Below are 25282 nucleotides of genomic sequence, written 5' to 3' on the forward strand. Positions count from 1 at the left end.
TAAGACTCCTATGGACAAAGCAAGCAGCCATAGGAAATTATGCAGCCTGGTGCGCTATCAATTATTTGATGAATTCTGATAACTTCTGTTTGTTATTCAAGGCAATATCTTTGTAATGACAATTGTTACTCAATGTTTTTTCCCCTTCATATTCATCTTGAGTAAGGCAACACCCAGTTTACCATTACTTATTACAAATTAATAAGTGCAATGAAATGTTTTACTATAAATGTTTGTGAATAATGGGCAAGAAGGAATAATGGCTTGAATGTCACTGGGCATCCATACCTAGGCCTTAACTCCATTAGGTTGACATGACATCTTATTGCTGGGCATTCTGGGTAGTGAAAAAGAATGAGTTTAGTTTCAAGTGATTCCTGCATAAAAAGTGTGAAAAAATTAAGTAATCCTGACTGAAGCACCTAACAAGAAATTTGAGGAACTAAATTATACTACAAAGTGTTCAGTGAATTATACTTTCCTACTCATTGGCAGTGATTTTAAACAAATAGAAATCTGCAGGACAAGAAAGTGGAAAAGCAGTGGAGAAGGTAGAAAAAAAAGGAGTAAAATACTGATTTGTAAAATCTAGGTAGTTAGACTGTGGGGACTAATTTTCCCTGGGCTTCATTACATTGACTATAATTCCAAATCAGTCTTACCCCACTTGAGAGAAGCTCAAGAGTCACTTAGCTGTCACCTTCTCCCAGCAGTTGTCATCTAATCACAATATGCAGTCCATACCCAGGAACCCCAGATTTTAAGCACGCCAGTTTACCTTTTTTAAGGCACATGGAGTTAATTCCCCCTGCTGTACCTGGACCACGGTTCAAATTCTTCCTCAAGTTTCATGCAACTAGTGTCCTTGGTCTGAAGATCTTTACCTGAGTGATTTGTCAAACGCTGTCAGTATTACCATTTTTCATTGGACTTTCAACTGCTCCAGCAGAATTTTGGATCTGTTGAACAAAGTCAACGCATTACAGATTTTCTTCACTGAGAACTTTCACTTTACCCACAGAATACAGGATTTTTTCCCCTCCCTGTTCTCATGAAACTCTCACAGGACTTTAAAAATGCAATTTTTTTCACCCATTTTTTTAGCTTTCTTTAACAGAACTCCTCAATTTTTGCATAACATGTAGGCAAAGGAGTCCAGACCTTTCTGATCATATCCTCTGGATATTCAAACAGATAATTAGGAGAGGAAAGGAAAAAAAACATAAAAAGAGGAATGAATGTGCAATGAGAGGAAAGTTTAGTAACTAAAGTGCAGTTATGAGTAGGGTTGTAGCAAACAGACAGGGGAGCAAAGTACTAGTCTAAAAAGCCCAAAGCTCCTCTCTGCAGGAGGGGATGTCTTTAAAAATGAATGATGCTGTCCAGCTTCAGTTCCCAGCTGATTATTTTCTATGCTCTTTGGAGAAGGGTAGCACTTTGCTCACAGTATCCCAAACTGGAATCTTGGTTTTGTACAGATCTGCCCCTGATCCTGGTATTGCTCTTGTACCTCATAAATTGTCAGTCAGGCATTTGGTTCCTTCCAGTTCTGATCCAGAGACAGCAAACTCCTTAAATTAGGCTTTCATTTATCTTAGTTATCTTGATTTATGAAGCATTCTCTGGAACATTCATCATACAGCTAATCTTGACTAACCTTGAGTAATATTTGAATCTTGCTGCCCCTAATTTTACTCTCTTTTTGAAGCCTGAGTTTTAAAGTATTCTCCTTCTGCCCTTGAAAATACTCATAAAAGCTTAAGATACATCTTGCTTTCTTCAAAAACTTTTCCTCCAGATTCCATCTCCTCAGCAGGTCTATTTTCCCACCACATTTAAAACTGATGGAAGGTTTGAAGTGTCTAAAGTGGCACCTTGCTGGTATGATATTAGCTGTCTACAAATTCTGTTTGTTAATCTCACAGTACAAAGTGATAAGGTATTGCCAGTTTTCAATATATACTTTATTGAATTTGAAATTACAGTTATTTTATTATAGCTTTTATTTTGCTTTTCTAAAAACTTCAAAATATTTAAAACTTTGTAAAATTGTTTGACAAATTCTCCCATACCTCCCACCCATTCTACTTTTGATTCTTTTCTTCAAGGAAGAAGAAGGTCTAGGTCTCGTTTATTTCAAATGTTTAACACATTTCATAGTCATGTTCCCTCTTATCATTCTCCCACACTCCCATGATCTGTGAGTGTCTGGAGGGCACATCTTCAGGCAGTCATCTTCCTAGTCACATCCTTTCTAGGATATGTTCAGCAGATTGTCCTTCCTTTCAGAGCCAAATGTGATAAATTTGGACTTATTCTTATCCAGGCTTTCTGCCTATGGCTCTGCAATAATCCTTGGCAGTAAAAGTTTTAGCTATTACTCATGGTGATAATCTCAAAGTTCTCTTCTGATCTGGGGACAAATAAGCCTGAAATCAAGACTACCTCACTTAGATATGGGCCACTCCATTCAATCACACCAATTTAGAGCAATTGACTAGATGAGCACTCTAAAATCTATCAATAATTTTGCACATCTTCCCATTTTTGCTCTCCCCTCTCTGTGCACATATATTTTTATTTAGAAACACTGGAACAATAAAAGTAATCACTCTGCATTTTCATTATACAAACGATACAAACTAGGGTTTGAAAAATTCAGAGGTCATGTTAAAAATTTATTTTGTAGCTTAACATAACAAGTGAGGATCCAGAAGTCTCCAAACAGCAAGTGATTTCATATACCATACTGTGCACAAAAGACAAAAGTGGACAAAAGACATAATTACAGCCTTATCTCTGAGTTTTGTGTCTTGATTTCTGCATAGTTTAGTACTTTAAACTGGCAATAGATAAACAAATTCTTCTCTTACCATCACTGTGAAGCCATTTGAAAAAGTTTAGAAAGGGATACATTCCCTTTGGTTTCTTTCTATCTCACTTCTGAGCATTTATTTAATCTGCCTCAAAGAATCCAACTCCAAAGGTACTGCTCTCTTGCCTCCACTTTTATGAGTTCTGTCTCTGTATTCCTGGTGAAACAAAAGAGGTAGGAATATTTTTATTGCAAGATTTTCCAAAGAAATATTTTATGTAGGCTGGGATGTTTGCCAGCAGTACATTCTACAAATAACAAATAACACTCCTTGGTTAAAGATCTGAATATATTACTGGCATCAGATTGTTGCTGACATATAATGCATGCTTAAGGATGCATATGAAGCAAAATAAACACTCTTGTTACAGTCATCCAGGAACTTTATAAATATATGTATATTTGGGTGTCTTCCCAAGTCAATATGACTGCAGCTGGTACATTCATAGGTAACTCCAGCAAATAAGAGACATTTCAGTGATTAACTGACTTGCTACCAAGGCTCATTTCTTCCTGATCATGAACAAACTACGTCAGTGGAGTTGTACAGAGAACATTTTCTGGGCAGCACTCTTCTAGGCTACCAGAGCTGCAGAGCTAGTCTGCAGAGCTCAAAATCTAACACTGAATTTACACAAATGTCTATGCAATATTTCTAAATGTTTCAGAAGGTATCCTGGTGGAATGCAGGAAGAAAAGTTCCTGGTAATCACGGAAAACATCACTTCCCCAAAGTCTTCTTGTTCTATTAGTAAGCAACTGCACTAGCTTGCCTTCCACCTAACAGCTTAGTAAGTAACTGCCCCTGGCCCTGAAATATATTACGCAAGCCCAGGTGTTCATTTTAACTGTTAAATGTAAGGAAAATGCAAACAAACAAAATCATGGAACAGAAGTTATAAGAATTTTCAAGGGCTTGATACACACCATTTCAGTTTGTTCATTTTAAAAAAGATTTTATATATATATATATAAATATATATATTATATTATATGTATATATATTTTGTTGTTGTTGTTGTTGTTTTTATTTAAAGGAAAAAAGGAATAGAGATCCCCGATTTCTGGATTTTGTTGTTTTCTAAGAAAATTTCTGTTTGGTAAGAGCTATTTTGTAACATATAAGAATGTTGACACAGTACTTTGACAAACATTGTTGTACCATCTTTTTGTAAAACTTTTTTTTTTATTCTGAGTAACTCAGAAAGAGAATTAAACATTAAGAGATCTTAAAAGTGTGTTTAACAAACACAGATCTCGAGTAGAAAACATTATCAACATTTTAAATTGGATTAGTTTAATTTTAGAATGCAGTTTTATCTTGTTTTCAGGAGAGATGAAAGACATTTAAATTGCTCATCAATAATTAATGTCATATACATAAATATGTTATATGTATATGGCAGTATTTTCCCCATCTCACTGTATGGTAGATAACTGAACAACTCTACCCTTACTTTAATTGTCTTTTTCTCCATCAAGGTTCTACTCCTTGTGTCCAATAATCACTAGACTGAGTAGAAGGCAAAACTATGCTGCAGTCACACACCTACTATGAATAGTTTTATAACTTTCTGATCTCCTAGATGTCCCAAAGGGTTCTTGCTTTTCTTACTGATTGGAATAGCAGCTACATTAATAAAGTAGCCAAAATAAAAATTTGCTATACAGCTAAGCAAGGAAGTTTTGCCACTCTCAATGATTTATGAATTCTGGGTGAATTATTTAGTTCATTTCACAACAGCTATAGAGAAGTGTATTGTTAAAAGATACTGAAGCCAAATAAATATATCTGTTTATGTACAGCCTAAATAACTTTTTCATAAAAGTGAAATCACATGAGTAAAAATACTGAAGTATAATATGAAACAAAAAAAATACTGTAACTTCTATAGTGCGATGTAGTGCGATGTGAGACTTTTTGTAGAGATACAGAGGAGTGCTCATATATAAGGACTGTGGGAAATTGAGATTCTCTAATAACAGTTCGTGTCAGCTGTTCACAGAGTGATGAAAAGGTGTGTTGTATGGGTGTCATGCTGGAAACTGCAGAGCTGAAAATTCTGCTAAGTCAACTCCATTGACTTTGGCAGGAATTGTCCTGACATAGAGCTTGATCGTGAAGGACGCTGTACAACTGTCTTCTTAATCCAAGGAATGGAGCCCCAAGTGCTCCGTGGGAGAATTTCTTATTGATTTTAAATCTGCTTGTTATAACACTCATCACAGTAATCTAGTGGAATAAAGCCAGAAGAGCATCCCTGTGGCAGATACAATGATCACACAAAGATTTGAGGTTGGCTGCATTTCCAGCATAATCCAGTTGCAGCAGTTGTGTGCAGTCTGGTCTCCCATGTTCATGGCTTGGCTGAACACAAGAATGGTGTCAGAGTCCATGTCTCTTCCTAAGGTCCCTTTGCACAAGGACCAGAGAATGAGAGAAGCCAGGTGCACAGCACACACTGCCATGTGCCGAACACTGAATAGTCCAGAAAGTAATTGGGCGTGAAAAGGAGTGAAAATTTCTAACTCCATTTAAACAGACAACTGCTCTTCTGTGAAGAAACAGAAAGGAAAGCATCTGTACAGTTCCATCATGTTTCTGTGGGAGATGATGTTTTATATCTTTATATCACATTTTATATCTTATAGTAGCATTTTTAAGGTGTTAAAAGCCAAAAATTTACCACATAGTTAATTATTAAAATAACAACTAGGAAGTGTTTATGGTTTGGAAAAAAACATAAAAACATGAATAGACTTAATATTATATATATGTACACATATCTATACATACATCATATCCATCACATTCATTCCGTTTATTTAACACATGCAGGTATGTTTATTTGTGGATAATTCAAATAGAACACAAGTATTTGCTAAATAGTCTTACTCTATGCAGCTAAACTTTAGTTTCTCTCATTTTTAGCCTGTATTTAGTTAGCTATCTAGAGATTTCTTTTTCAAATCAGAGTTCTAAGTTCCTGAGCACTACTGCAGGTTAGCTGCCAGACTTACAATGGATCATATCTGTCTTTGTGGTCATGTATCAATGCTATCTTAACTATTTATATTAAAATTGCTTTAGATCTCCAGATGGTTTTTTAATGTTCCATCACTTTGGGATTCTAATGTACTTTCCTGTAAGGCAAAAAGGAACAGGGAACAGGAAAAATATGCTAGCTGAAAAATTAGTACCCTTTCAGGCTCCTTTGTTACTGTAATTTTTGTGTGCAGTAAAAAGTTTGGAAAGCAACCCAGAAAGACAGTGGCATTCTGGCACTGCCCAAGCAGGGGAGAGGTTTGGGTTGAGGGTATGCCACGAGGCCTGGTACTCCAGAGACACCACATTGACCCAAAGAGCAGCATCTTGCTTACCTTCACCCTGTCAGATGCCCTCAAATAAAATACAGAATGCAATCTCATCTGCATCAGCTACATACTGTGGACACAGCTGGGTTAACTGCCATCACCAAAAGGAAAAAAAAAACTTAAAAAATAGTAACGTCAACATCCTGGGACCTGAGAGATCCTTCTCAGAACAATAGAACAATCTCTTTCTGGAAGTATTTTATAGGACAGAGGAGATACAGATCTGAAGACCCTCAGAGGTTGAAAGAAGGAAGTGAGGAGACTCTGCACCATAGGAAATGTCTCAATTCCTTTGTTACTGAACAAAAACTGAGATCAATGACACAGTCATCTTACTTTCGTACTTACTCAATTATGACATCCCAAATACTGGCTAAATCTGAGGTATATTTCTGATATGCTGAGGGACAACTCAATACACTTAGATGGGCTACCTATCATAGGCCTAAACATAAAATTTCACAGATCTAATTGACAGAAATTATGTTTACTTGGTGTGAGTTTGGAAGTGTGTCAAATTTGTTTTGATGGTTGTTTTCTGATTTGATATGTTTCAACCTTTTATAAAATCAATTACTTATGCAATCAGCTGGAGTAAGAAAAATAATTGTAAGTAAATGCTTATCAGTAGTTGAGACAGTTAAAAAAAAAATCAACAAACAAAACCAGATTGTTTTTTCAAATTCGTCTACAGGCTTGTTAATAAGATGGTTTCGTATTAACTGCTGTTGCATCTCTTTAATTTGATAAAAATGAATTCACTATGAACTTGTACACTCCCAAATCCTTAATTTCTTTAATAGAAAATGAAATCAACAACAAACCTATCTGCAGACTTTTGTCATCACTAATAATAAAGGTGAAGTTTGTTAGATAGCCAAAATGAGGAAATAAAAGGCAGACCTGCCATACAAATATAGCCAGTGTATATTTCTGGCTGTAGGCAATAAACCCATGAGAATGTACCCAGACAAAAAGAAAACAAACACCTGTGTTATGCTGATTTGTTGCTGATGAGTGAAAAGTAAAGGAAAAAAAAAAATCACAGTAACTGTCAAATAAATCATATTGTGGTGGTCTTCTATGATTTGAGTTATTGACCAAGAACAGAACTCTCAAACTTACTGTTCAATTTTGAGGAGTCATTGCAAGTTTATCATTCCCATCCAATTATTGTTGTGACTTTCCTCGTTTCTGAAAAGAAAGATGCATTTGTCTGAGATGCCTAAATTCAAACTTAAATACCTAGATTTAAAAATGCATGTCAAAAAAGCACATTTCTTCTGTATTCTGACATACAAAATATACTGTTTCAAACAAAAAAAATGACTAAATAATAGAAGCAACTCTTTGGTAAAACATTGGAAAAGCGAGAAGAAAACTTATTTCCAATTAAAGGTAATAAAATGCATCACCCAAAGAAATATACCATTGCAAATACAGATAGTGTGCGTCACCGCACATAAGGCAAACTTGAATATGAACTGTCAAAACAAACCCAGTACTCAATTCTATCTTCTTCCCTACTGCAGGCATTTTGCTAAAATACTCGTATTTTTGTCATGATTTTTTAGATTTCTTCAACATATAAATCAGATTTGAGAGAATGTGTCATATTACGTACCCTGGTCATTCCTCTAGTGACAAACATGTCTAGTTGTTTAAAGGTACACTGATAAAAATGAAACTTGTACTATTTTGTAAATTCCCTGTGCCCAAAACTGTTGAAAAAATGAGTAACAATTTCTTGACTACAGATTTTAGCTTCAAACATACAAGCACTTCTAGTCCCATGCAACTCCGCTTGTTTTTTTGATCCCTTTTATTTTGATATGGATCACAGAATAATCTACACCCTAAATGAAGACATAGAAGAAATCTCAATTTTATCATTTAGGATTGAAGCACACCTTCCATCAGATTTTTATTCAACTTTGGGAAAGTGATCATAAATATAAGTTATATTAATTTTTCAGAACAGTATTCGGAACTTTTTTGTTGTTTTCAATCAGAAGATTTCAAATAAAGCGTTGCCACTCCCACAGTAAATGGGAATTTCTTGCTACAGAATGCTACAGAAATCCATAAAAATCAGGCCTTGAAAAAAAGTAATAGCAATGAAAAACAAAGTAAAAATACAAAAATTTCCAAGTCACATGCCAAGGAGCTATGAACATGAGCGTGCAGTAAAACTGCACAGGAGATTGGTTAATCTGAAGTTTCTTCATATAACAGGCAAAAAAGTTTATTTTCCTTACAGGGCACATGGAAACAAATTTCAGTTTGGCACAGCAGATGAGAATAATGTATAAGAGAGGTGAAGTGATATTAATCTTCCAGCTGAGAGGAATGTTATTGCATGTCCAACTGTGACAGATTCTTTTGCAAAGAACAGCAAAAATCTTCTGCCTAAAGCACATCAGCTATTTTTTCCCCCTTTATCTGAGAACGCTTTAGATGATGAGACACTCAATTTATTTCTTCAGCTAATTTTCTGACCTCATATGATCTAAGCAGCAATTCTAATTCAGATCATTCCATCTGTATGAACACACCTAAATTAGTAGCAATTAAGAATCTTGCAAAAAGGGAGCTAACCAAGTCAAAACCAGCCTCTCAGCTGTACATAACAAAAAGTGATGTGGAAAAGAAAATAAGACAGTAGAGGGCAAACTGTAGTCAGAAGAAAAAAACAAATAAACAAAGAAACAAACATTTGGAATTAGTTTGCATGGGCACACAGCTACAGTAGAAACACTGTGTGCTGCATTCATATCTGGTGCAAAGGGTTCACAAGGACCCAAGGAGTCCATGCAGGGCAGGAGCCCCCTGAATCATGGCCTCGTGGCTGCTACAGGAGCAGCGGTGTGGAGAGAAGGAACTGGACTTTGCCGCCAGCCTTCAGAATTAGCAGGCAACAGAATTGTGAGCTGACAGGGAACAAAAAGTGTGGACTACAGATTGAAAAACAAGGTTTCACTGATATTAAAAGTTGTCATCTCAACCTGTAGCTCAGTACAGCAGTTATTTTAAGAGAAAAAAACATGACAAACATGACTTCCAACCTCACTGGTTTGTTGTTTTTAGTTTTTCTTATGCATTAATTAGTCTGAAAAATCTATTTGTAGTGGATCCATATACTTTCTTCTTTGAGTCTAGTTAAGTACATCTCTGTACTGACACCAATTAATTATGTTATTTGCACATTAATATTGTAGAAAAATGAAGCTGTTAGCAATCAAAAGGAAAACTTGTTGACAAATTTTTAAAAATCCTGTATTTATTTCAAAATAATTCATAATGAACACTGTTTGCCAATTGAACCTCCGGAGTTATAAAGAAAATACAACAATCTCGAGGTCTTTGTTTGTTTTTTATCATTTATCCCATTAAGACAGATTCTATATAAAAATAAAAAATAACCGAATAAATATTTGGACTAAAAAACATCCTCAGCTCTCAGGTAAAAAAATACATAAAGTAACTTAAAAGGATCTAAATTGTGGGTATATTTGTGGGTAAATCCTCTATTTCTGTTTGCTTTTGCACTATTTTCTATGATGTTTGAGGTAGGTTTAAACTTCAGCAGACAAAAAGATATACTAAAAAATAATCTAAATTCTAATACTGCTAAGTTAGCCTGTGGAGTGATGCTAAGTGCATTTTCCTAGCATCTCTTCTTTTGCTTTCAAGAAATATATCATCTTGGTTCACCAGATTTCATTAATTTTCTTATTAGTGTTTTCTGCAAAAACATTATTGGCAGTTTTTGTCCCTTAATAAATCCTAAGGATGAATTCCCAAGGAAAGATCACTGCATATAATCTCACTCAAATTCTCTGGTTTCCTTTTCTGTTGGGAAAAGCCTTGTTTCATAAGAGCACTACATGATTTGATTTCTTCTGCAGTCTTGACATCAGATTACTGTCTTGGCTTTTCTTCTAAATTATCCAGTAACAGAACGGGGAGTTACACACCAGGCTGTGATATTTGGGTTATTTAGGGTTCTTCATGGCTTTTTTCTGGGCAGTTTACCTGGCATCACTGCTAGGCTGACAGGCTCTCTGTAGGGAGGTTTTCTATCTGGAGAATCTCCAACAGGCTTTGAAAGATTTGGAGTCTCCTGTGAATCACTGCCATGATGCCTATTCTGACAGGCTGGAGCTGCTCCACTGGCCCTTCAGATGCAACCTGTTCCCATCAGATATTTTCACCTTGCTGTTTCAGATCCTGACCCCTGGCCAAGGTGAGGATCACTTTAAGAAACTTTTTCCCTTAGCCAAGGCATTTCCATAACCTGCTGCAGGAGGCACTTGGTAGTAGAGGTGCTGATCCCCAAGGACACATTAAAACATTAAAAACTGATCAGAAAAAAAAAAAAGAAAAAAAAAATCCTTAAGGTTGGTAGTGCCATTCTCAGATTGCCACAATTTAGAGCACCTATTGCTCCACATTTCGTAGAGAGATTTTATTCAATACAATCCTACACTGCATTTTCCTTGGCTAACATCTGGGGAAGAGCTATTAGAAAGAGTTAGTTTTCCTGCAACACAGAAATTCTGTCAAAGCATTCCAGCATCCCTTGGGAGTTTGATTCACACACAGGCACACTACGGAAGATTCCTTCTCTCTTCAGATCCACAGCTGAATACCATGAAAAAGGTACAGGGTGGATGCCAAGGTGATCAGCCCACCTGCCAGAGAACAATGCACGAAGCCAGAAAACTGATTCTCCAGATCTATAGAGATTTCTACAACTTTCTGATTTCTGTGTATTTTCTAACATCTTGCATATAGCGTTTCGTGTATTTGGGCTCACTGCTATTTTGTCTGTGTTCATCTCAAAACACAGCTCCTATTTGAAAGTTCTATGTATTTTAGGAACTCTGTTGCTGATCCTGATCTAAACCTGATTTATTCCATGTGACCAGACAGCTATAATTATTGCTTCAAAGGCTTGATATATTTCATCTGAGATAAACATGTATTTCAGATAGAGGTTGGTTTGACAAGGGGAACACTGAAAAACAGATTTGTTTACTCTACTGGGCTGGCAGATTGTGGACTACTTGGCTTCTGGTAAAAAACAACAACAACAACAAACCTAAATAAAAGACATTGGCCTGTGAAGCAGTTTGCAAAGCTACCGATATCCAGATTCAGAAACTCAGTCCTTTTTACTATTACAAATTCTGGCATTTGTAGCTTGCTTGCAAAAAAATAATTTCTTTTACTAGTGTAAGAGTAGCTTTCAGCACATTTTGTAAAAGGAGAACTTCAAACATCCATTAAAAATAATTGAAGCTAGAAAAATATCTGAACAGATAAAATGACTAGCTTTTCACTTCCACAGAAAAGACCAAAAAGGGCACAGAAGGACAACAGCCAAAGAAGAGTTTAAGCAAAAAACTTTTAGAGTTTTTCACAGTTCAGCTAGATAACCAGATCGTGTTCTTAACACTTTTACTTCAAAGCAGTGGTGGCTAGGTTTTGTACGCCAAGTCACTATTCTGTTCTCTTTGGGATTTGTAATACTAATGGAGGTACTTAACTGATGTATTAAAATAATTAAAAATTATTTTGACATCAAGGCTTTGACCTCAAAGTATCTTACCTGTTATGCCTGTAAATCCAATTATCATAAATAATTTTTGTAAATGAGTTCTTCTCAAACACCTTTTTGTCCTGTGCACACAGCACCACAGTTCAGTGTGCCATCTACAATCTTTCTTGTTTCAAACATACAATCTCACTTGTAATGGCCAATGTTGCATTCCTGGCAATTCATTCTCTAGGAGCTTTGCTGCAACCTGTCCATGAGGGACAAGTAGTGAATTTAAACTGCAGCAGGCTTATATTAGGAGAAAAAGGTGAAGATCACAAAGCCCTGGAAGAGACTCTCCAAGAAGGCTGTGGAGACTCAGTTGCCGGAGATTTTCAGGGGAAGACTAGCAAGGATAATGGATTGTCTCAGAGGAGGTTTTAGAGCATCTTCTGCTCTTCTTGTTCAGCAGTTTCCTATGGCATATGTGTTTCAGACCTCTCTTCCTAACTGCTTCTCAATACCTCTCTGATGAGTACTAGCTCATGTTTCAAGCTTCACAACATTCTATCAGAGTGATGAATAGCCAATGCTCATAGGGAGAGTCTGGCTCAGAGAAATGGGCCCCATTAGGCAGCTAGTGTAGAGGTAGCCCCACATTGTTCTCTTCTGCTTTGCATGTGAACTTTCAAGGAGGCTGCAGAGGAGTAATAGAAGAGAACAGGACAGGATAGAAAAAAGTATCCCTAGCTTGAAAGGGATTTTTTTTTTCTTTTTTCTCCTATGAGTAGAGCATTCTTCCTGGAAGTTTGGGTTGCCTTTCTGTTTCCACTGGCCATTTCTCTGAAAACTCTGATTTGGAGGTGATTAATTTTTAATTGGTCTTGGAATTTTGTTTCCTAATGCTTTGCATTTTTATAGTCAGCTCAGTGGAAGGATCTTAAAACATGTGATAAACTAAGTGATAAACTAAGACTCTCCAAAACTGCATGAGGTGGAAAACAAAATAATTAGAAAAGGGAAACAAGTTCACTTATCTCTAGCCCATAATAGTCCTCAAAATGCCCAGAAGGAGGACCCCAGCATGTAGTGCTTACTCTTGTTTTAATGTCACTTGAAACACAGTGAGTGTGGAATTGTAATAAAATATTCTTTTACAGTTAATGCTTTGAATTACGGGCTGGTACTTGTACTCAACGAGAGTTTTGTGCATCCACCGGAGCAGGTCTACAGGCTGAATATCCCTTTCCAGACCAACATAATTTGTTTCAAAACAACAGAAACTCACTTTCCTGAAGTGTAACTATATGTACACACAAAATAAAAACTGATTTCTGCAAATTGAGTAAGAATACAATGTAAAAAGAATACTTCTTGAAAAAGATGTTCTGCAGGAAAAATTATTAGCCCTAAATGTTCCTTTGCAGTAAAACTATGTTATGGAAGACCGGATTCAAATCTCAAATTTATGGCTTTGGAGCATCTTTCTAAGACAAAAGAAAACTTTCCTGATCATAAGTTCTGCTCTAATGGTAGATGCAGGGCAATTGCTGTTCTCTCTGAAAAGCCCTAACCTTCCAAGGCAGAGTGAGCACGCCACGCAAGCTAATTGCTGTCATAAAAAGGACATTAGTAGCTGATAATTACAGCTGAGATAGAGAACAATATGTATATATATTAAATGGAAAAAGCAATAATAATGAAGAAAATTTGGGTAGTATTAATTGTAAGCAACATAAAACAGACTGCAGTCAACAGCAGATGAATTGCATGTTACAGAAAAAGACCAATGCAAAGCATAACTTCAGTTGTTTAGTGGATATTTTGATAGTAAATATAGCCAAGATTCAGGTATATTGGCAAGTATTATTTATCTTCTTCTATTTGATTCATCAAGTTCACAAATGAAAAACATATATTTAGGAGTTTACAAAATCTTGGAATGAGAAGTTATTCCAAGAAATTAATATAGCTTCATTTTTACTTCATTTGGTATTCGAGTTTAATATTAATACTTATAATATAATAAACAAATAAAGAAGAAAAGCAAGGCAGCCACAGTTTTATGTAGAAAGGAAGTAACAAATATTCCAGTGTTATTCCAGTATGAGTCTCGCTAGCTGTGCTCTGATGCTCACTCATAGAATCCAAAAACCCTCTCAGCACAAAGGTAAAATAGAAGGAAGTTGACCAGAAAGAAGAAAATACCTCAGTCCTCACAGTTGAACCTGTCACTCCCTGGTGATAATCATCTCACAGGAAGACTCCAAGCAGCACCACAATCTCCCCATCACTAGACTCACATCATCCAACCAGTCACTGCCCCATACCAGAATATACTGGTATTCTTAATCCTCTGTCAGATTGCGTATCTTTCAGGTTGCTGATCAATAAGACTTCGTGGCAGTCATAACACTGTGTCCAACATTTTTGGGTAACGACATATTGAAGCTGGAGGAAGCTACTTTTGGAGGAAGTATGATGATCTTCTGATTTGTTTGCACTGAGAAACTTCTACATAAACACCATTTCAGAGTCTGGGTATATAACAGGAGCATTTCTAGTGAGAAAGTAATTAAAGTCTTCCTCACAAAGTTAGTGCTAATTCTTAAAATCTATCTTATGAATGCACACACACAAAGCAGAAGTGTATATTTGAGGAATCTATGCCATTCCACTGCTAGTATGCACATTTTCCCAGTGAGTGCTGTTCTTACAAAAGCTGTTGATCTACAAGCAGCAGCTTGTGCACAAATCACTGCAGCTGAAGCCCTAAGCACACTGCCGACACCGGCAGGACATGATGCAAGCTTAGAAGCACAAGCTGAAGCTGGCACATACCTGACCCCGCTGCAAATCATTTTGCTTTTAACAAGGCTTATTCAACTTCCTGAAAACGCAGTCCTTTGTGGTAATAAAATATATTGCTTCATTATCTCACATAAAACGTATAATATATATACATACATATTTTAATCATGTTTATTGTTAGCATTGACTTACAATGGAAAGTGGGTTTGACCGTGGAAGAGCTGTGTAAGTAGAAGGAAAAGCTACAGAAGATAAACAGATGTAATTGACAGAAATCTATCAAACTTGATCAATGACAACACCTTCTGGAGAAACAGCACGTGAGTGTTCACATCCGATCGCAAGAACCATGCATGCTAGGAGAACATTTTACTCTGTAAGAATTATAGGATTTTTGTTGTGCTGTAATCAAGTAAAGGTCTGCCTCTCACAGATAACCATTAACAATAAAGAAAAATACATCCTCAGTTTGCATAAATTGCCACAGGTCACTAAAGAGTTTGTCTGTTTCATACAACTATGATTAGCACTTAGAATTACCCCGTTAAGAATTTCCTTCTATTCTGATTGCTAAACTCTATGCCTGAATTACACTGTTTGCCTCTAACAGTCTAGCTTTATTTTTTTTTCTAGAATAGCTGTCTTGTGATTTTGTTGGGATTTTTTCTTTTTTCCCCGCAAAACAAGTAAAGGAATAAAGGAATGACCAATTATATTAGAGTGTAAGGAAAAGAGAGAATGATGTGCTTGCTAGATTTGGGAAAATATTTAACTAATCAGGCCATTTTAAAAGCTGTTTGTCATCATTTTGAATGGCTTATCATACACATTGCATAGGATATATGACATAGCCATGTCTTTCAGTGCCTGTTGGAGCGCTGGCCATGTTACTATGTTATTCTACACCCTCTCAAAGTATTAGAGCTACAGTGACTTCTGCACAAGCACTTAGTGACTTAGAATGTAGAAAATAGGATGTAAATTAGGGCCTACTGTATATAACTCAAAATTTACCCACACGTTAAAAAAGTTAAGTGAAACATCATGGCCTTCATGTTAGAGTCTAAGAAGCGTATTAATTTTCTCTGAGATCTAGATGTATTCAACAAATCCCTTACTCACTTTTGTCTGGTATTACATGTTATTGCAGTTTGAGTACACAAAGCATGAACGTTTCACTACAGATTGATAAAACCTGAGAAAGATGTAAACATTGTCTTGAAAAAGAGTGATAAGAGCCTCCTTTTGATCCAGCAAGAGGTGATTCCAGCTCACTCTTTCCTGAACAGAAATAGTCTACTAAAATCTAAAACAATCTTCTCTCTAAAATCCACTGAAGCCAAGAGGAAAGAACTGCTGATTTCAGCAGGTTGTGAGTCAGGCACTTCTGTTTTCAGATAGGAAGAGAGGTAATCAGGCTGAAATCCCTACCCAAAGGTCTGAACTTTATCAGAACAACTTCACTAAAAATGACCAAAAAAAAAAAAAAAATCAAAATACATGTTGCTGACTTTACTGAAGCCCATAAGAATTATAGAAGTGTGGAAATGAAATAATATTAAAAAGTTGTGGACTACTTTTCCTGGGATTGCATTCATGATATCTTGATTTTTATAATGAATTTCTGCATAAAAATAAGAGTTATACATTTATTCCTTTGTTAGTTATTTTTAGAGGAAGTCTTTTTTCTGTTCCCTCACTGATGCCTAATTATTAAACAAGTTGCCACATTTTTAATGAATGTGAAAGACTGAAAAAAAATACAATGAAATACTTAAAAAGCAAGAAAAAAGAAAAGCAACAAAACAAACAAAAGAAAATCTACAATAGACTGCATTGTCTAGCACTATCACGTGAAACACTGCCCAGTTGGTTCTTTATCTTCAGGAGTTGGTTAGTTGTCCATGCAATTTTCTTCTATTGGGTGACTTTACAGGTGATCTCTCAGAACTCTATGATAGGCTGAAAGAGATCATCTGAAAGACAGTTCACAAATGCATATTTGTACCTAACTATAAATATGTTTGATATTTGCAGTGGTCATTGGCTTCAAAGCAAGGTTCCTCTATTAATACATGAAATTTAAAATAAGCATCCCTTTTGAGCTACAGTAAAGGGCATATTATCATTCCTTTCAGAAATGCACGCAGAAACTGATTATACAGTCATTTTCATTAACATAAGACCTTTAATAAATCTCTTAAAAACAAGAAAACATGCACAACATTCTTAATGATTTTTTTTTTTTTTAAATCAATATCTAACACGCATTTTACCTCCTTTCTTCTCTTGCTTTTTCCAGAGGTCTCAGGGGGACTGTAAGAAGAAAGGGTTATACCTGCTTCAGAACAACATGAAATCTTGACTAGGAACACTCAAGATTTCTAGCTGCCTTAAGGCAAGACTCAACATTTCTGTCTTCTTTTTGAAATATGTGGCAATTCTAATTCAAGACTGAGAAAGGAATCAATGAAGCTGGCAAATCAAATCTAAAATAACATCCCTTTTTAGCAGTACAGACTGACCACTTGACCTGCATGATTGGACTGACTTCTGCATATGGTCCTGAACTACCTTACAGAGACCACTGCTATGTCAAATATGATTTATGAACACCATTGTCCACTTTTTCTGCCACTGCTATAGACAGTTTGTTCACCATTACTAGATACATATGAAAAGCTCCTTTCACTAAAACATGAGAAGAATACTGTATCATTTTTCCTTCCAATTAAAAATGGTAATAAAACCATGTTTGATCTAAAATTGTCAAACTCTCAAGAAGTTCTTAAACAAATTACAATTCTAAATAAATGAATAAACAATGATCTTGCAATAAAAAGAATAACTCACATAACAAAGAAAGGAAATAAAAGTCTTCACACTACTTTTATTTGTCGGCAGAACATTGTACTCCTCAGCCATTTGAACCAGGTTAGTGGAAATCTCTCAATTCATATTTACTGTGGTGTATATTTACCTGCAGTTTCCTTTTTCACTTCAGAAGGAAAACTGCTTCATTCTTACTATTTTTTTGGTCACGTCCTATAACATCTGTGTTGTTCAACTGACTTCAGCTACAGTACATACAAGCCTACAGACTAAGGCTGGAACTCATAAAATGCTGTGAAGTAAATGGCAAAATAATGTGAAAATAGGTGAAAAGGAAATGAGATTGAGGTAGGACTGTTTCATACATAGAATAAATGTGATTTCTGCCAATAAAACTTAGCTTTAGGGAAGACAGTTGTCTGAATCCTGTTTTTCCTCTTCTAGAAGCTCACAGAAATGGAAGTCCAAAGAGCTTACACAGATGAAAGCCTAAAGGACAAACAAATTTTAGGAGAGGAACCATGACTGTGTTCTCAAAACAGACTTATTTTCCTCAGAAAAAATGCTGAATACTGTTTCAGACTTTCCCAGCAGCTTCCATAAAACACCAATATTTCCCAAGAGGATTCTAAATTTATTTCCAATTCTAGCATTTATAACTTCAAGAGAAAAAATATACTAAAACTTCTTCTAGGCTGTTTTCCATCACAAAACTTTACCTGGTCTATTCATCCTCTTTCACATTCTTTCAACATTACACATTCTACTTCACATTGTTAAGTCTCTGCCCTGATCACCTAATTTTCTACACTTTCCCCAGTACTTCTTTAGAATCTGCATATTTCTAGATTCATGTCTACTTCCTTGACACATCTCATGTTTTCCAGATACAGGAAAGTTTCAGCTTATGTCTACAGACTCATCAGGAGTGCTTTTCTTCAGCTCTTCGAGCTGCTGAAGGGAGTCCTGATGGTTGTGGTTGCTCCTTGACTTGTGGATACAGAGTACAAAATACATTATCACAAAGACTAATTATATAAATTTCTGTCACTTATGCTGCAAAGAAGCCCACTGAGGACAAAAACTGTCAGCGACTTACAGGTACCTTATGTTCTCCCGTGCAAAAGGGATTGTGGGTGTTCAAATATAAATCTTCTGCCACCTTCACAAAACCTGGGATTTCTTCAGTGGGCCACAACTCACATACTGGATAAGTGCCATATTAAATACAGAACAGCAACTTAACCCTCCCTTAGGTCGTGACTGGCAATTGATTCTACTATGCCGACCTTTGCCAAGTAATGTCTCATTGACAGCTCCTCAGTAGTATTTCAGTACATTAACTCCACTCCCAAGATTCTTACAGAGCTAAGCAAGGGTCAGTCAGCACTTCCTACATAGTAAGCTTTTTCTTCTTTTTCAGTATCTACTTCCCCAAGAACTTCTTCACAGCCAGATCTTCTTATTCAATCACACTAGATATAACTAAACCTAGTTCATCATTTCTATATTTTTATTATGAAAAAAAAAAAAATTAATTCCTTCAAGTTTAGACACTTGTTCTCTGCAGACATTCCACAAGATTTGCCAAGTAGACAGATAATTTAGCAGATCTCAGCCTGCTCCATAGAATTCTCTATTCAGCTTCCTACAGTGAGTTTTGAAAACATTCTCATCTATCACCTCTACGCCCCTCTGCACTACATGAGGACAAAGCTTCAGATTACAAAGCCAAATAACTTCCAGATCAAGAGAAATAATGACAACAATATTTGTGGATTACTACTCACGACTGAAAAGTAAGGAAAAAGTTACTTTGGCAGGCTACCTCAATTTAAATTCATTCATTTGGATGAAAAATATTACATCTAAAACAAGGCACCTTCAAAACAGGAAAAATGCTGGAAAGATATCTTTAAAGAGGATCCAATCTAAGTTGTATACTGCAAAATTACAAAGGCCATGAATTGGTCATTCTTGAGTTTAAACGTGCAGACCCGATGCTAAAGACTTCAGTAAGTAGGACTGAATTTAGGCTGTGATTTTCCCCTATTCCATTGGGACTGGGTATTTCAGGTCTCATAGCAAACCCATTATCTTCTCAGTCCCAAGATAAATTTTTAATTAGTATTTTTATCAATTATATCAGTATGTGCCATGGAGGAAGCTCTCTTAATCCCTCTGTTCTCTCATAAAGCAGGCTGTATTGCAATTGAAACAGAATACTCAGTTTACAGCCTTATTAACATGCTAACAAGCAATATTTTACCTTCTACAAGCTTCTTATTAAAGTGGTAAATTAATTAGCTTGCCCAGACCATAAAGGTCTGAGACCACCAGCCAATATGAACTTAATTTTTCTTGCATTTCAAACACAGCCAAGTGCATCTTTGTGACTGTGCTTTCAAGGTCAGGCTAATGGGCAAGGAGTAGGTTTTTGGCTGGTCTATTTTCAGGAAAATAGAATTTGTCCTGCTTCTCTTTGTCTGTCTGCTTAGAAGAAAAGTTTCAGAAGCACTGATGAAATACTGGCTAATAATAGTAAAATATTTCCAACTTATTATTTATTGCAACTTATTATTTATTGTTTTCTTATTAACAACCCTTTTTTGTACAATTTTTCAATTTGTGTTCAACACTACTGGGAGTGATGTATATCTCCTATTCCTATCTGGAATTTCAGAATTTTATCCTTCCTTCAGTTCTTCCCTTATGGATAACCAGATACACGTGGTCCAGGAGGTTCCTGCAATGATTGAAAACAACTTTCTGACACAGGTAATGGAGGAGTGACAAGAGATGTGCTTCTTGATCTTGTTTTTACTAAGAAGGAAGTGGAAGCAAAGGTTGGGGACAGCTTGAGATGCAGAGATAATGGAGTTCAAGATCTTGTGTGGACGAAGCATAACAGTAAGTAGGATTGCTGCCCTGGGCTTCAGGAGAGCAGAGTTCAATCTCTTCAGTGACCTACCTGGAAGTATCCCATAGACTAGAGCATTAGAAGGTAAGGAGACCCCATGAAGGCTGGTTGATGCTTAAACATCACTTTTTCCAAGCTCACAACTGGTGCATCTTTAAAAATAAGAAATCAGAGAAAGGTGGCAAGAGGCCTGGGTGGATGAGCAAGGGATTCACAGGTAAACTAAAAGGAAAGAAGGTCCATGAACTGTAGAAAAGAAGGGCTGTCTACCTGGGAAGAATCTAGGAATGTTGTCAGGATGCAACAAGGAAGAATAAGACCCTCTTGGAATTAAACTTTGCAAAGGAGGTAAAGGATATCAAGTATATCAATAGCAAAAGAAAGACTAGGGAAATTGGGGGTCCCCTTCTAAATGAGGTGGTTTCCCTGACAACAGGCGATGCCAAGAAGGCAGAGATTCTGAATGCTTTCTTTGCTTCAGTATTTAATGTTAAGATTGTCTTCAGGAATCCCAGACCCTGGAGGTAAGAGAGAGATTGTGGAAAGGAAGGCTTCCCATTCATCAAGGAGAATCTGATCTGAGAGCCTCTAGCCAAAAATCAATGCACACAAATCGAAGGGCTCCAATACAATGCATCCATATGTGCTGAGGGAGCTGGCAAAGGTGATTTCTGAACCACTCTGTCATAGTTGACAGGTCCTGGCTAACAGGGGAGGTGCCTGAAGTCTGGAGGATAGCCAATGCCACTCCAGTCTTCAAAAAGGACAGAAAGGAGGATCTAGGAAACTACAGGCCAGTTAACCTCACCTCCCACCCTGGAAAGGTGATGGAACAACTTGTCCTGAATTCCCTTTCCAAGTAATTGAAAAAGGTTATCAGAAATAGTCAACATGGATTTCCAAAGGGAAAGCACGCTTGACCAACCTGGTAGCCTTCCATGATGTCATAACTGCCTGGATAGATGGGAAGAAAACAGTAGATGTTGTGCACCTTGACTTCAGTAACACATTTGACACCATCTCCAACTACATCTTTCTTACAAAACCTAGAAAGCATGGAATAGGTGAGTGAATAGTAAGGTGTATTGACAAGTAGTTGGCTGGCAAAGCTCAGAGGAGGAACATCTGGTTGGAAGCCTCTAGGTAGCAGTAGGCCCCAGGGGTCAGTGCTAGATGTGGTCGTGTTCAACATCTTCATCAATGACCTGGATGAAGGGATAGACCTCTCTCTCAGCAAGTTTGCTGATGATAAACATGTGGTAGAAGCAGTTGACACACCAGAAGGCTGCGCTACCATTCAAAAAGACCTATTCAGGCTGGAGAGTTAGGCAAGGAGGAACATGATGAGGTTTAAATAGAGCAAGTGTAGAGTCTTGCACATAGGGAGTAATAACCACATACAACAGTATAGGTTAGGGGATGACCTGCTGAAGAGGAGCCCTACAGAGAATGACCTGAATGTTCTGGTGAACAACACGCCATGAGCCAGCAGTGTGTCCTTGTGGCCAAGAAGACCAATGGTATCCCAGGGTACATTAAAAAGAACGTGGTCAGGAGGTGAGGGAGGTTTTCCTCTGCTTCTACTCTGCCCTAGTGAGGCCACATTTAGAATACTGTATTCAGCTCTGGCTCCCCAAATCAAAAAAGGCAAGGATCTCCTAGAATGAGCTCAGCAGAGGGCTATAGAGAAGAGGGGCCTGGAGCATCTCCTACATGAGGAAAGACTGAGTGACCTGGGCTTTCTCAGCCTGTGGAAAAGATTACTGAGAGGGGATCTAGTGAATGTTTATAAATATCTAAAAGGAGGTGGGAGGAAAACAGACTAGGCCAGGAACTTTTCAATGGTGTGTAGTGATAGGACAAAGAGTCATGGCCTAAAACTTGAACATAGGATGTTCTGTATTAACATGTGAAAGAACTTCTTTATGGAAAGGGTGGCGGAGCACTGGAATAGATTGTCCAGAGAAGTTGTCAGGTCTCTTTTTATGGAGATATTCAAGACCCATGCGGATGCCTACCTGCATCTCTTGTACGGTACCTACTTTAGCAGGGGGATTATACTTGATGATCTCTTGGAGCCACCTATAACCCCTGCAATACTGTGATTAACAGAATTTCTCCTACATCCTCCAGTGGAGCGTTTGCTCTACTGTTCTGGCCTATTCCTTCTAAACTCTTTTCCCACTCTCCCTCCAAATTTTTTCTTTATCCTCACTTTTTTTCATTATGTGCTTTTAGTAATTTAAAACTCACAGTCTGAACCTTGTAATTACAAATCAGATCCATTCATTAGCTTTACATAAATGTTTGGGTTTTTTTTGATAATATATCCAAATTTGGAATGAGACTTTGCTGGATTATTGGAAACTGGTTAACAAAGCAAAGGATTATAGAAATGCAATCTACGCTGTGTGAAGTAGCGGCATGAAGTATCACAACCTTCCAGCTTTGGCATTACTGATGTTTCAGATGCTAAGAGAACTTATTTGAAATAATTCAAGTTTATTGGTGTTTTCCTGTATTGCAGATATTGTATAAAAATATCAGAATTAAATACATTGTAGAATTCTAAGCTGCAGATATTAGCACTATAATCCAGAAGGGAGTATCATTTTCTAAATTCATGTAAGAGCTAATCAATCCATGTCATTATAATTAGATTCTAGAAAGTCTAAATACTTTACAGATAACAGATTCAGATAACGTCCAAACTGTCTAGCAATTGGAAGCATACCTCAAGTGACAGCTTCACTAATGAGTTTTCAAGCTGCACACAGCCCGATTGCAGCTATCAAGTTCTAGAACAGCTCACGTTCATTTATTAGAGGAAAGAAATACTGGAGTAGTTTCTTGTGTTTTTTTTGTTTGTTTGTTTCCCCATTCCTTGTTTTTTAGATGTTTGAAGCCATATGTGGTAACTTGTGAAAACATCTAAAAAAACAGACAAATAAATAAGACTTTCCCACTCTAACCATTTGTTATTTGCCAGAAAACTGGGGCAGGACTTGCCTACTTACTGGCAAGTCTAAATTCCCAGTCACATAAGCCAGGCTTGGAATTAAAAGCTTTTTCAAGCCCTCTCTTACCAAGTTTTTTAAGAGTTCTGAAGGAAGTCACATGCACATCCTTTAAAAGGTGGGACTGGAAGCTTCAAGAGCACCTTCTTCACATACATTGAATAAAAGCTTACAGAAATAGGACAACACAAAACAGTAGATTTTTTCAAGGCTGATTCTTAAAGAAACTACCAATAGGTCACTCAGATGGTCAGTAACTTATTTTCAAACATCTTAATGTAAAAAATTGATTTAACTACTGCAGCTCTACCCCCACATTAAGATAAAATGCACTAAATGTTTGAGAAAAAGAATCTTACATGCTTCTCAAAACCTGCATTTTTCAGCAGAGATGGATTTCCATATTTTATCAATAACATCTGCCCACTAAGAGTTGGTAAGTACCATCATACCTGTACCTGTAACAGCTGATATCAGAGCAAAATCTGTACATGATCTAAAGGTATTTTTTCTCATTTCAATTAAGATGCCTCTTTTTAATAATAGAGGTAGAAAAGTTTTAATTTTAAATTTTGTAGGTTGTTAGAAATTGAGTGCAATCTAATTTTGAATAATTTATTTTCTTCAGAATTTTTAATAAGCCATAAATTCTCAGATTTGGGATATTTCAGTGAAAGTCTATTGCTGTTGTCATTGATGGAGCATCCATTTCCTCTAAAGAAGTGTCGTGCCCTACATCAGCTACCACAATACTGACAGGAGTTTCCAATGAGGACAGATGTCTGGGCAAAAGCTCAATCTTTGGCTCTTTATTTGGGAAACCCTTGACAAACGAGAGTTATTCCAAATAACATGTTTTTGCATTAATGTACTGATCATTTTCCATAGGAAGTTCTGTACTAAAATAACAAATGTGCATAAAGCACGGGCCACAAGGAACTGCAAATACTTCAGAAGAAAAGACTGGGTTCTAGCCTTGTTTCAACATACTGGCGTTACAGTTTGAATAAGTCATACTATGATATTTCAGAGGATCAACATGCATTCAAGAAGAAAAAAATAAACAGCAGAATTGACTAAGTAGTATTTTTACAGAAATAACTCATGAGCTACACCATGGTTAATAATGTTGTGCAATAGGAAAAACTGAACAAAACAAATCATTAACATAGCCAAGCTAGACAAGACACAGTCCCTGCCCAGCCTTAGTGAGACCTTGACTAGAGTAATTCCTATGTGTAGTTTTGTATACATAAGCAAAGATATTCACAAATTCCAGTTCAAGTAAGAACAAAAAGAATGAAACAAGCTCTGGAAAACAATGTGGTTTATTCAATCCTGCCTCAGACATTTGCTTAGACAAAAGAAAAAAAAAAAAGATAGAAATGGCAGAGGCATCCCTTCAAGTGTATAAAAAGCTGCTACAGATAGGCAGAAGATGGTTTATTCTTCATAAAGATATATAGAAAACAGTTTACATTTGTGCTAAACTAGAGCTAAGAAGCAGGAAGCACAATAACAGGAAGGCCTGCAGAAGTAGGTTAGGAACAGCAGTGATAGTACTTATTACACACTGGAGACAGGAGTGAGCTAGACAGACAATTCCTGACATCTAAGCCCTCACCTCTCACAGCCTCTGAATCTCTAATTCCCAACCAAACCTCTGCATAAGATAAGCTGTTTCAGCAGAAGACGTGAATGACTTTGTCTCTTTCAATTAAGGGAAAGACTATTGCCAGAGATGCAATGACCAACCAGGGAGAAAGATAAAGAAAGAAGAGACAGATGAGCTCTGTTATGCCTAGTAGGCTGGGTAACAGAGGAGCATAGAGGAAGCACATCTCTTCTTACTTAAGCCTTCATTTAGAAAGAAAGTTGGAGTAGAAGTACTCTGACTTCTCTAATTTTTA

General features: G+C 36.7%; 1 long non-coding RNA gene across 1 annotated transcript in view; it reads right to left on the reverse strand.

Annotated features, from left to right (window-relative positions):
* Positions 1–2790: 2790 nt before the first annotated feature.
* The window catches only part of LOC128091516 (uncharacterized), a 45030-nt gene continuing 22538 nt past the window's right edge, over positions 2791–25282 (reverse strand). Inside the window, exons 2-3 of the long non-coding RNA XR_008211440.1 lie at positions 7376–7444; positions 2791–3032 (exon numbers count right to left, since the gene is read on the reverse strand). This is a non-coding gene — a long non-coding RNA (uncharacterized LOC128091516). The remainder of the gene's footprint in view (positions 3033–7375; positions 7445–25282) is intronic.

This window comes from Tympanuchus pallidicinctus, unplaced genomic scaffold (assembly GCF_026119805.1).
Source record: "Tympanuchus pallidicinctus isolate F22 unplaced genomic scaffold, pur_lepc_1.0 scaffold10, whole genome shotgun sequence".
Taxonomy (NCBI): Eukaryota; Metazoa; Chordata; class Aves; order Galliformes; family Phasianidae; genus Tympanuchus; species Tympanuchus pallidicinctus.